Source organism: Polistes fuscatus, unplaced genomic scaffold (genome assembly GCF_010416935.1).
Source record: "Polistes fuscatus isolate 324 unplaced genomic scaffold, CU_Pfus_HIC Scaffold3, whole genome shotgun sequence".
NCBI classification, from domain to species: domain Eukaryota; kingdom Metazoa; phylum Arthropoda; class Insecta; order Hymenoptera; family Vespidae; genus Polistes; species Polistes fuscatus.
The window spans coordinates 11058581-11071392 of record NW_025113107.1 but is presented as its reverse complement, the minus strand read 5'-3'; the positions used below and the strand labels follow the sequence as shown (position 1 = coordinate 11071392).

At 32.3% G+C, this 12812-nt stretch overlaps 1 protein-coding gene and 1 long non-coding RNA gene across 15 annotated transcripts in view; one reads left to right on the top strand and one right to left on the bottom strand.

Annotated features, from left to right (window-relative positions):
• The window catches only part of LOC122520187 (glutamate receptor ionotropic, kainate 2), a 97612-nt gene that overhangs the window by 60630 nt on the left and 24170 nt on the right, over positions 1–12812 (bottom strand). The window lies entirely within an intron of this gene.
• LOC122520190 lies at positions 1348–2214 on the top strand. The gene is made up of 3 exons (XR_006304469.1): positions 1348–1744; positions 1836–2011; positions 2176–2214. It is a non-coding gene; the product is annotated as an uncharacterized LOC122520190 (long non-coding RNA).

Here is a 12812-nt window from a genome sequence, read left to right as displayed (position 1 = left end):
GATGATTGGATGAGCAGAAACATACTCGTGTCGTTTTTATGCGGTTAATTAAACACATCGATAAGAAACTCTATGCTCGTTTTATCCTGATTTTGATGTCCTTTTTTCTTTTCCCGTTTGTTACCTACAAATCGATTTACATTTGTCCAATTAACAAACTTCTACGTAAAGTTTCATTATTTGGTTAGATTTTCTCTTCTCGATGATAATCGATAAAGATGTTATGTGTGTCATTAACTCGGGTATGAAATTCATACTACGATCTACTGGATAATATTTCGATTAATATCTATTGTTGACTAACGAGTAGAGATACATATGACCGTTATATACATGTACACTATTGACCGAAAGTTTCGGGTACACCTGCTGCACTTGCATTAGATACTTATGTGCTATGCAAATTATAAGTTCCATTTGATCTAAGGTCAAGAGAAAATTGGTGGTATCTTCTAAAAAATAGTTGGAATAAGTTGCAAATGGAAAAATTGTAAAAATTATTTGTACGAATGTCAACATTATGTGAAATATAAAATACAGGAAAAGTGTGGTTGCGTTGATGAACGGGATGTTTAGATACATTTAATAATACTTTACTAAATTTTTTTACTATAGTAAGTAATCCTAATTAATTACCTATTTATATAAAACAAGAATTTATATATATTATATACATGTTGGAGTTAATTTGTGAAATTTGTTAATTCGCGAAATAATTAGCTATAACATGAAATAAACAATTACATAAATACATAGTAACAAAACACGCAAATGTATACGCGAAATAAATTTAATACTTTTTTAAATATCACTTTTATATAATATTTCTCGAAGTTAGAAAAAGATGAACAATGAATATGAAAACAACTATGCAATGCATTGCACGAACACCGAATCACCTTTTCAACGAACACGAAGGTTAATGTGTTTACAAGTTCGGCGATGAGATTCTTAATAGAATAAAAATGAAAAAACAGTCGAATGTAAATATCGGTCGAGGAATGAAATATGTATATATACGTATAAATAAGATATTAAATAATCGATAAACACAATTCTTTTGTTAAATTTAACCTCTAGTTACCTCTTCCTCTCAGTTATTCTTCTTGGCTTCTAATAAGACGTGTTCCTGTATTAGTTATTAAACATTTTTCTAACTCAGTTTTCTTTTCATTTACATTAGATACGACATTTTATATCCTTTTTTTTTAACGATATTCTAATGAATAATATTTTAATAATTAATTACTTCAGGTGTATATTGTCTTATATTATTATGTCACTTTCCAGCAGCAAACTAACTTGTGTATGGAGAACTAGTTAGTTTAGTAATGACATCTAGTGGCTAAAAAAGGAACCAATTTCGGTGCGTAGTATAATAAATTATTAACGTGTAAGCACGAAGCGTTCGTGTAAGATTCATTAAAATAAAATAAAAAGACAAATAAATATGTTTTAATATTACTGTGGAAGTGATAATATTATATATGTGTAAAAAAATAAAAGTAGAGCTTATTGTGTTGTGAATAATTATCGTAGTTAATCACATTAAAATTTAGATATTAATTTTTCATTTTGCAATTCCAAAGCCTGGTAGCAGTTTTGTTTTTTGTCGAAAATATATTTGGAAAATTAAAAAAGATCGATAGACTAAAAGCCTGACAACATGTTCTAAAAAGAAGTCTAAATCCGAATATGAGAGTGTCTTCGGTGCATTTGGAAAGAAGTAATTTTTGATTACCAGGTAAGTTGAAAATGTTTAACCTAAAAGATACATGTTGATGCAAACAATTCAATGAATTGCAAATTTGATTAATTTTTAATATTTTGTGTAGATATTATATCAAAAAAGATGATTTTTTAAGCACAGTATTGTAAAACTCACAACATCACTGATATATTTTCGTTACCATTTCTGCATTTTATTAAAAGACCAGCTTGGAGAATTTTTTCAACATTAATATTGGGTTGGCAACTAAGTGAGTGCGGATTTGTTGGTTGGCAACTAAAAGTGAGTATGGTTACTTTAATAAAAATCTACAGGTTCCTGGAAGATCTCTCTTTCTCTCTTTTTCTTTTTATCTATCTATCTATATATCTCTCTATTTCTTTGTATAAATAAGTACTTACATAAATATATATAACTCCTCTAAAAAAAAAAATTGCGGCTCATAGAAACAACACTCTGCCTCGGAATAAGTAAGAAAAAAAAATGGAACGAACATATTAGCAGAATGGACAACAGAAGAATCGTCAGAATTGCACGGGATAAGTCACCGATTGGCCGCAGAAGTATGGGGCGCCCACAAAAAAGATGGTGCGACAATTTAACAGTGCAATAGGCAGAAAAACGTCGTTACGAAACAGGCAACTTGCCTAAACTAAAGAATGAAGAAGAAGAAGAAGAATAAATATATGTATATATGAAGAGATTATTAAAATAAATTTAATATATTATGATATATTGGGTTAGCGACTAAGTGATTCCCCGAGACCTATGTTTTCAATAGGTTTTTGTTAAAAGTAACCATGCTCACTTAGTTGCCAACCAAAAAATCCGCGATCACTTAGTTGCCAACCCAATAGAAATTTTTTTAGTTGCATTCAAAAGCATATGAAAAGAATGTTATTATGTAGTAAAACTAGTAGTTTTAAGAAATAGCGAGGTTAAATATGAATTCACAAGAGGCGACTAGTTAAAATATGAGATTGAAGTTTCATCCCAAATATAAGACCATTTGAGAACATAATATCTAGTAATCTCAAAATATTTCATAAAAGAGTAGGTGTATTCAAACTTTTGGTCGGTAATTTATTTCTCTTCCTTTCTGTTATGTTATCTCCGTTTAGCTTAATGTGCATGTTGCAGTCAAGTAGTATCAAAGTGAGAATTGTAAAGAATCAACGTCTAAAAGATAAACACAGCAGTTTTAATATGTTTTTTCTTATATAGACATAAATACTTTCTTTTTTGATTAAGCAACGTATTATTATATTTTCTATTAATAAAAATATACACAAAGAACAGATTGTACTCACTGAGCAGGAATGATTCTACATGTAAAAATTAGTTGATAAGAAATAGAAATATATTTTTCCTTTGAGATCTTGTTTTCGTTTAAAAATTTATTGGAGTAGAAGTGCATTGAAATATTTCTTCAATTATTTATCAATTATAAAATATTATTTTCAAGGCACACGATCGATACTTCATTTTTAATATTGAAAATATACTTCCTTTATAATTAATCTTAACACCACTAGACAAGAACAATTGTTATGGCCGTTTAATAATAAATGATAGCATATATTGTATAATATTTTACTTAATCAAATTTGTCTAATCTTTGCTTTGTGGAGTTAATCGATTTCGCAAATGGGTTGGGTCATATCAGTTACATTTGTTTTATAGTAATATAGAAATAGGATAATTTGTGTTAGAGGAAATGTGAATTTCTTACTGGTGTGAAATTGACTGGTATGCTGTTATTGACTGCTGGTATACATCATCTGGTACAGTACATAGGGTCAGACACGAACGAAGCCTGTGAAGCCTTATATTGGCACGATTAGTTAAGTCGACGTCCACCTATATAAAGCGTTATACACAGGACCATATTCTGCAAACGAGAAACTTTCCTATAGACTGAAATAATATTTTATAAAGATTAGATTTATTTATATTCATACAAATGGATTAAATATAATCGTAAATATAAAAATCTCTGAACGACGATTCTGATATCAAATAACGACGATATACGTGTATACGTATCACATTCATAAATAATACATAAATCAGATTGATGATAACGAGTAACGAAATGTCAAGAATTTATGTATAATACTTTGGATTTAATATAGGAATTTGTGATAAATTGAATGTTATTAACAAATAGATATAAAAATATGGAGCATCTATATGTATTATATGTTTCGTATCACGATAAGCTGATCAGAGTATCGATCAGAGTGCCTATTCTTTATTCCGAAGCTACGTTTGATCAACCACGACTGTGAGGTTTTCATTGTCCGATGTCAAAGGTTTCTTAGTATATATTCCAAAAGAAACGTGCAATTGTGCCAATGAACAAAATGGGAAAGAAGACTCGAAGGAAGAAATTGAACTATAGTATATAATAAATTTGACAAATACTTTGAAGAATTCTTCTTATTTATTATCAATTTTTTTTCTCTTTATTGTTTATTTTTTTTTCTTCAAAAATGAAGACATGACTGTGAAGATAGGTGGGTTAGAATTTCACAGAAGACAGATAGTACACTTGGAATAATGCATGAGGCGGAATCGAGCGTAGTCAACGTCTACGTTACGTGTTCGAAAAGAATGTGCATCTTACTTACTTTATGGAGGTCGATCGAGTGTTGGGATTCGCATCGACCGGAAACACAGCTCTTATTCTTGTCGTTTATTTTTTGTAAAGAATAGTACAACGAGACTATCTAGTTTCTCAACGATTTTTAAACGATATACTATAAATAAAAATTTTCAAACAAAGTGAAAAGATTTAACGAAAGAGATAGAGAATTCATTTGTATCTTAATTAAAAATTTAATGTCGTCCCACAATATTACTTTTTTTCTTTTTAGTAAGTTTCGTATGCACGATATTTTTTTTATTTCATTTTATTTTACCGTAAATAATGTATAGTATCAAAAAAGTAAAGGTAGCAGAATTGATTTTATATATTATTCGGTAAAATAATATAATATAAAAAGATAAAATATTGTTCGTGCAAAACTCGTTGAGATAAAGTAAGAAATTTTGTAAAAGATTTAAATTTTAGAACGATATTTGGTAAATTATGATCGTTATAAATATCGAGGAAGTATTTTATTGACAATTAGAAATACCTTCAATCTAAAAACAATTATTTGCATACATCGATTTACTTAAAAGCTACCAACCAACTCTCGGTCGATCGTGTCGAGTGGAAACCTGGAACATCCTAAGAGTGCACTTCAGTTCCGCAGATTTCAGCAGAAGAGTCCGAGCGTGTAAGCCTTGGGTGATATTGTACTAGGTAGGAAGCAGGTAGAGAGACAGGTAGAAAGAGAGAGAGAGAGAGAAAGAGGGAGGAAAGGGGAAATTTCGCAAGGTCGAACTCTCGTCTTCCATGTCTCTTCATGTCAAGTTTAAACTCGTGGAAATGGTCGTCGTATTTGGTAGACAAGCACCCGTCAGTTGCGAAAATTACTCCTTGCGAGCTCTCGTATGCTTCACGAGCAGTAAAATGAGGAAAAAAGTACACTTTTGAAAACAACATGGACACGATCGATGATAAATGCAATTCGAATATTTCATTTTTTAACGTAATCATTTTTTTTTATATAGGTATATTTGTACGATTCTTTTTTTTTTATTGCTGTTTCAACGGTGCTTCAAAAATAATTAAATTATATTTTCAAAAATAATTAAATTATATTTTCAAAAACAATGGAAAGAATAATGTGATTTGCGTTACGATTAATAAAATAATTTATTGAACAAATGATGAAAAGTTTCAATCATTTTTATGGCTTAAGGTAGAAGTAATTTTGAAAGTGAAATATTTATACAGGATGGATCAAAGTATGTAAACGAGCTTAAAAATTAATTTTAATATTTTTAAACTATAAGCATAGGGACAGTTTATAACGTTTGAAAAGAAATTTGGAAAGATTTTAATCGATTTTTAAAATCACTGTACGAGCTTGGGTTGAAAACTTTTGAGCCTTTAATGAAAAAGAATTTTTATATTTTTTTCTTGAATAAAAGTGAATTTGATTAAAATAATTTGTTTCAGGGATAAGTTGAAAACTTTTCAACTCACCCACGTAGTAGAATGTATTTGTGGTTAAAAGAGATACGTAAATAATTATGCTAGCTAGCATCGAAAAATATAAACATAATTTGTCTGCACTTAATTATGCAAAACAGTAGAGATGAGTAAAATTTCTTCTTCCTAGGTAAATATATTAATCAAAAGAGAAACAGTTTTGATTCTGCGCAATGTCAGCGACTTTATTCGCTTCATGATCATTGAAATTACGGAGTGGAAATTATACATAGTTATAGAGAAAGAGATTTGTATAAAAGCAAACGTAGCATTACCCGTTAGAATGTTTGCGAGAAAAGCTGTAAAGTCAAAAAGAAGAATTCTCCGAAAATGTTCAACGCACAGAAGCCACATTCTTCTTCATTCAAGTATTCTCGCCTTTCTAGTCTTCTTTACGTTCCTTCATCTTCTACTTTAGCTTTCTGCTTTATTCTAGCAACGTATACCTTTATATTCAATCCCATGAATTCCATCTTTCTTGCGTGGTTTTCGTGCACGTTACTATTTGTATTTGTCTTTTCTTCTTTAAAAAAGAAACGAAGGAAGGTAGGAAGGAAGGAAGGAACGAACGAACAAACCAACGAACGAAATAAGCGAGCAAGGAGGCAAGCAAAGAAGGAAGCAGGCAAGGAAGGAAAGAAGTAAAGAAGGATGGAAAGAAACGAAAGGAAGGATATAATGTGTCAGATAAACAAACAGAAAGGATGGTGTAATATTGTAAGGTTAGTTGCAATATGAATCGGTTTTTTTCTAGAATGGATAGTTGCTCAATTTCGAGCTATATTATCTTATCCGTATAAATTCTTTCATGTTGAAGAATGTTATATCCAAAGTGGCATTTGCAAGACTCGTTTTATACCTATATGCAGATATATGTAAACACCCATATACATAGGAAAATTCTTTGATATTCATTAGTCCTAATAAGAAAGTTCTATATTTTTTTAATGACACATAAAAGCGTATATGTTCATATAAATCTTTAATTGAAGTACTACCATTGAAGAAATGATTCAGAGGTAATTTATAGAGATGTACGATTTTTATCTGTACCATTGCTAGCTATAAGAGGATAACAAATCCAGTAACTGTGATACTGGCTACTCAATCTCACAACTTTTTGAACTTTTCCTCTCGCGAAAGATAATGTTGACCGCTAGGAGATCGCATAGGAGGATCGCCGAGTCGTGAGTCGAGAACGGAATCACGGGAAAAATTCCACGTAGTCGGTATCAGTCATGATCCATGTTGAATAATGCATGCTGCTTTGAAGCGATAGATGGAGAGGGTAAGAAGAGATGTGGGTAGGGGCTCGAGAGAAAGAGGATACTTCGAATAGAGAAGGAAAGAGAAGCGAGTTGGCATAACGCACGTTGTGGATTTCCTTCCTGGTTGGTTTCTTCGCAAAATTCGGTGCTATTCGTTCCTTTTCTACGCGAAAATAATGCATCAGACGCGAATAGAAACATAGTCGATATCGCTAACAAAGATTTTCAACGTAAAAGATATAATGTGAAACTCGGTCACTTGATATTTACCATTCTCTTTCATTTTATATTGTTTTGTAATATATATATATAAATTTTCATATATTGTTGTTTTTTTTTTCTTTTTTTTTTTTTTTTATTATGTAGAAACTCTATATATATTTCCTATTCGTGCATAGTATAAAAATTCGTATACCATCTTCTTGATTGAAATATTTCGAGCTTAACCATAGAAAGAAAGAATTTGTTTTTCGATCAAAACTTTTCAATCCATAAACGAACGTATACTACGAATCATAGAAATTTCGCGTGATCTAATTTTCTTATTTTATTATTTTTTTTTGAAATTTATCGATTGCTCAACGTCGAGCGACGAATAATAGTCGAATGTTAATACAGCGTAAGAGCTTTTATACTTGGGGTTCTCGCAAATCGTAGTCAGCAGTGATAATGGAAAGCAGCTGCGTTCGTAGTGTTTCTCGAGATAGACACCTTTCAATTTCTCGAAAAGCAGCACGGAATCGGGTCGTGGCTTGGATCCAAGAGTCGGACAGACTCGACGGTTCGATAGCAAACCGACTGGTGACTAGTTTCTCTTGCGTGTTCAAAACGCATCTCTCGTCTAGTTCGTTTCACAAAATTTTCCGATAACTCGTTCGATTTCGAGAACCTTTCGAGGAAGGCCGGCCGACTATAAACGGCATCATTTGAAATTTACCAAGCTCTTCTTCGCGTTTTCTTCAAGGGTTTTTTTTTCAACGAGATAGAAAGAAAGGAATGGAGGGGGGGGATGAGAAGATAGAAACGAAAGTTTTTTTCTATTCTTTTTCTATTTCTTTCTTTCTTCGATGATATATCCACATATGCTATATGATGAGGATGTAACAAGAAAATTGAAATGGGTTATATATGTTGGATCGTGAAAATATAAGAGAAAAGAGGATAAAGAATTTTGCGGCGATTTACGGAAATTGCCGAGTCGGAAAGAGAATTGTCGTACATACCCATTGTAATTCCATAGAAGAAGGGAAAAAAAGAAATGTGGACAAAAATAAAATGGTATTTAGTTTATTTGTATCCTAGATTCCGCAAACATTCTTTTCTTTATCCTACTTATTTATTCGAATTATATTTTATTTATTCATCGGATATGGTTAATCTTATTATCCATAGGAATCATAAATACTATTAAAATACGAATTTTTTTGATACAAAATTATACTTACTTCGTTTTCTCTGTAGAATAAAATAAAATAGATGGACGAAAGGAAACTTCTCGTATCAGCGTGATATTGATTAGTACGTTATTATTAACTTTTAATGTATTTGTACACGTACACGTACAATACACGAAGATTAAATTATATTGTAATTAATTTTTCTTAGCACAAGTTGGATTGATTTTAAATGGCATGTTGTTTTTATTACCAGTAAAGGAGTATGGATAAATTGTGTTAATAAATGAGGAGCGTCGATTGCAGGCTCGTGTTTAATTAAATAGAAATGTAATTTGTATATAAATTAAAGAAAGTATGCATTTCTTTGAAAGAGTTCCATTCAGAAGAGAATCGAAGGTTAATTTGAAAGTGGGCAGTATTATAATACTGCCCACTTCGTATACGTCAGTGGTAGTTTGCCATTTTGTTCGTCCAACCAATTAGCTACGTGATCCGCATTCCCTTTCAGAGCGGAAGATGGCACGCGGCATCACGACTAAACGTTTCAACGCTTTTCAGGTGTCCCAGGTGTTCGATAACGATTCGACTAGACTGCTGCTAAACAATAGTAGGGGGAATGACGACGACGAAGACTAGCAATGTAACCTATCAACTTGTCACGAATACGCACGCGATAGTCACGAACCAGAGCTTAATTGTGTTTGCTAAACGCACGGTCTAATCATCCGGGTGTATAATTATTCAGACTATTTGCTCGTTCAATACCGCTTCTCGATGTAAATTGTAGTTCGAAATGTCATCCCTCTTGTTCCGTGTCACGTTTAATCGAACAATCATTTCGAGAAAGATACGATGGATTAGAAAAAGATTTTTATACGTTTATATTAGATATTATTAAATTCAATATATATTTATTTATTTAGATAAAAAAAAGGTATTTAGAAATTTTCCAATATACTTGCACGAATATAAATGAAATGGAAAACAAGGTTGTTTTTTGAATTATTGAAACTTTCTTTGAAAATACTATGAATGAATGTAAAATTGTATGAAAATGTTTAACCTGATATTTCGTGAATTCAATAAAGAGGAAAATAAACGTTGAATAGGTAACGTTATTAAATGTTAATTAATGCAATCATTCGTTGATTTATTATTAACGATACTGAAAGAGATTTCATAAAAGATCCTCTCTATTCTCCTACCGATTACACTCGCAAAAATCTTTGCTAAACGTATAGGTACTGAATTATACACTTTAACAATAAGAGCGTTAAATGTCTTGAATACTTGATAAGTTTCCTCTCTAACAAGTTTCTACTCATTGTCAGGTAACTTCGAACTTGCCTCCGGTAGTACAAATTTTAGGCGAATACGCGTATACCAATGTACGCGTACTCCCTTGATATTTCAACGTAACGACTAACGAGAATATAGATACACGATCGGTCGTGTTAACGCTTAATGTCCTCCTGTTATTCCTAAAACTAAATCGAATGGGTCTACTGACACCGGACTATACTTTGTGAAAACTTAACGACGATCTATCGGGAACAAAATGGGAATTTCTAAACGAATTTCTCTACGAATCGATCCGACCTCAACATCGTATAGAAAATTAATTAATGCTAAAACCTACAAAGAGTACTTTAGGAACTTATCTTCTTACATTTTAAACTATAGAAGCTATTACGAATGAGATAATGTATTCGTAATGAAAGAGAAGAATGTATATGGAAAAGAGAGCCACTAAATAGGATTAGTATGAAAAGTTCACATTGATCCGGTCGTTTGGTTTGGTGAAAATACGTCGGTTCTAGAAAAAACTTAAACAATTAGCTTGGAACGAATTTCTCTGGTGCAATGGCTATTAATTAAAGTCGCCAAGTACATACGTGTACAGTTGAAAAGAATGGGTTTCGAGTCGAGTCCACGTCGAAGGTATCAATGAAAGGAGGGGAGAGTCATTAGGGATGGGGGTTATTCTTGAAAACCGGAGAAAAAGGAAGCAATAGGAATGTTCTTTTTGCGAGTGGAGCAGAAACAATTTCGTTTCTATAATTTTTAGCGGTCCTTCGAACGAATTTTCTTTTTATATCATACATTTCTTCTTACTCTTTTTTTTTTTATTTTCATCTCCATACGAGAAGATCCGATCCATCAAAGTCAGTTCGTCAGAGTAAAACATCCGTTGATAGGGAGAAAATCGACGAAGAATTACGGATAAAGGACCCTGGTGATTTCTTCGAAAATCTTTCAAGATAAAAAATGCCACTCCATTACAACATCGACAACGCGCTTTTCGATCTTACACGGATCGTCGATTTTCCGCCCATTCGAACGAAAGCTCGTTCGAGCATGTAGGACTTATTGCACGGCAAGTTCCTGCAAACGCGATGTATTTAGTACTTTTTAAAGGCTTTTCATGCGAGTGGTCGTCGAAAGCAGGACTACTACCAATGTCTGTCTCTCTTTCTTTTTTTTTTTTTATGACTTTGATCGATAACAACGATAACATTGAAGAGAATCAAATACCATTGTCCAATTATGCATAATATCACAAAGTAGCATTAATTAAAGTTTGCATCTGCTTTTTGAATTTGTCGACTCTTAATATCGCGTTTTATTGGAGTATAAACATCGTTTGCCTTTATATCATTATCATCATTCTCTATCGTTTTGTATCCTTTTAACAAAATTTTCGAGCTTTGTGTTTTAATCGACAAAGAAACTACCTTTGAATTTATTTTATCGCGATGCGATCGGGAGAAAGAAGATTGCCCGTTATTTCAATTTAATCCGACTAAAAAGGGAGAATTCTACTTGCGAAGAATCACCTGTCTCAAGAACATCCTGAGTAATAGGAAATATATATATATAAGTAAGCGAAGAAGATTAGTCTCCGACACTCAGCTCAGTACTTTCGACTCTACAGAGACACGAGAGACTGTCAACGAGGGATGCATGAAAAAAGCGTAGACGCGGCGTAAAGCTAAAGGAGGCTAAAGGAGCCTGTTTAAAATTCGTTGAGGAAGGGGTTGAGGAGGAAGGGGTTGAGGAGGAAGGGGTAAGGAAGACTCATTCAATGTCTCTCGAGGGGAGAAATTGAATTGAGGAGGAAGAGGAGGGTAGAGATTCGCGTAAAGTCAGTGTTACTAAATAACAGAGCCACAGTCGTATTCAATTACTTTACCTATCCTACTGGATTGGGTAGATTTAATCGAAGCTTCGAATTTTCGAAATCCAATTAGTTTCGTCGGAGTTCATTTTCTTGATATCTCGTACGAGTTCTAAGGGCAAGAAAATAACAAAAAAATAGTAGGAGAGAGAGGGAGAGAGAGAGGTTATCGAGAAACATTGGTGCAGTCCGTGCGTTTCAAGGCTAAGTGTATTTTCTACTTACTTTCTCGTTTGATTGTCTTTTGAATTTTATTCAGTAAGACAGTATACGCGAGAGAACGAAAGTGCGTATTTTGAGATTGCATTGCTGTCTTATCGTGGTTATCTCCTATCCACTACATACTGCAATTAGATTTATTCTTTATGAGTTTAAATAAAACAAATGTACGTATTTCTTCTTAGTACATACTTCCTTGTCTGTCACTCACTGCACAATTTTTCTACCGAAATTCTTTCAACTCCGTTATCTTAGGATCTAACGATCTCACGAACTTCCCTTCTCACTTCCGCGTTCGTTCCCATTATACTGAAGTTTTTCTCTACCTTCTCTCTTCTTAAAGAAGAAAGAAACGGACGTTGTAATTGCAAGTTCTTCTTCCTCTCTCGATAAAGATCTTTTTTACGAAAATTCGGAAAATTAACTTCAACTAACTTATTCTTTATGATTTATTCCTTCCGTTTTCTTTTCTTTTTTTAATTTTATTTTTATTTGAATCTAGGACTTCTTTTACGATTTTTAATTTGCATCGATTTGATCATTTTCATCTAGCAGAAATCGTCAAGTTTTTATACCTTTTCTAATGTAATTGAAACTTTTCTATCGCAAGGATCTTTCTAGTCATATTTATTTCTTACTAGGCTTGTATCTCGTTGATAACCTTTTTCAAAGAAATATCTTTTAATTCCTGAGATGGAACATATTAATATATCTTATGTAGAAGCTTGCTCCCTGTTGAATTTTTAATTGCCATAGGAAATAAATAACATTATGTTCTATATATATCTATAATTAAAATTGTCAGTGACAATAGACCGTGTATGTTGTAACGTTTTATCGTTTAACTGATAATATTTCAGTAGCTTCCAGCTAGTGGTTCGCTAGTAAAGCACTATGAGTAACGGACAAGCTT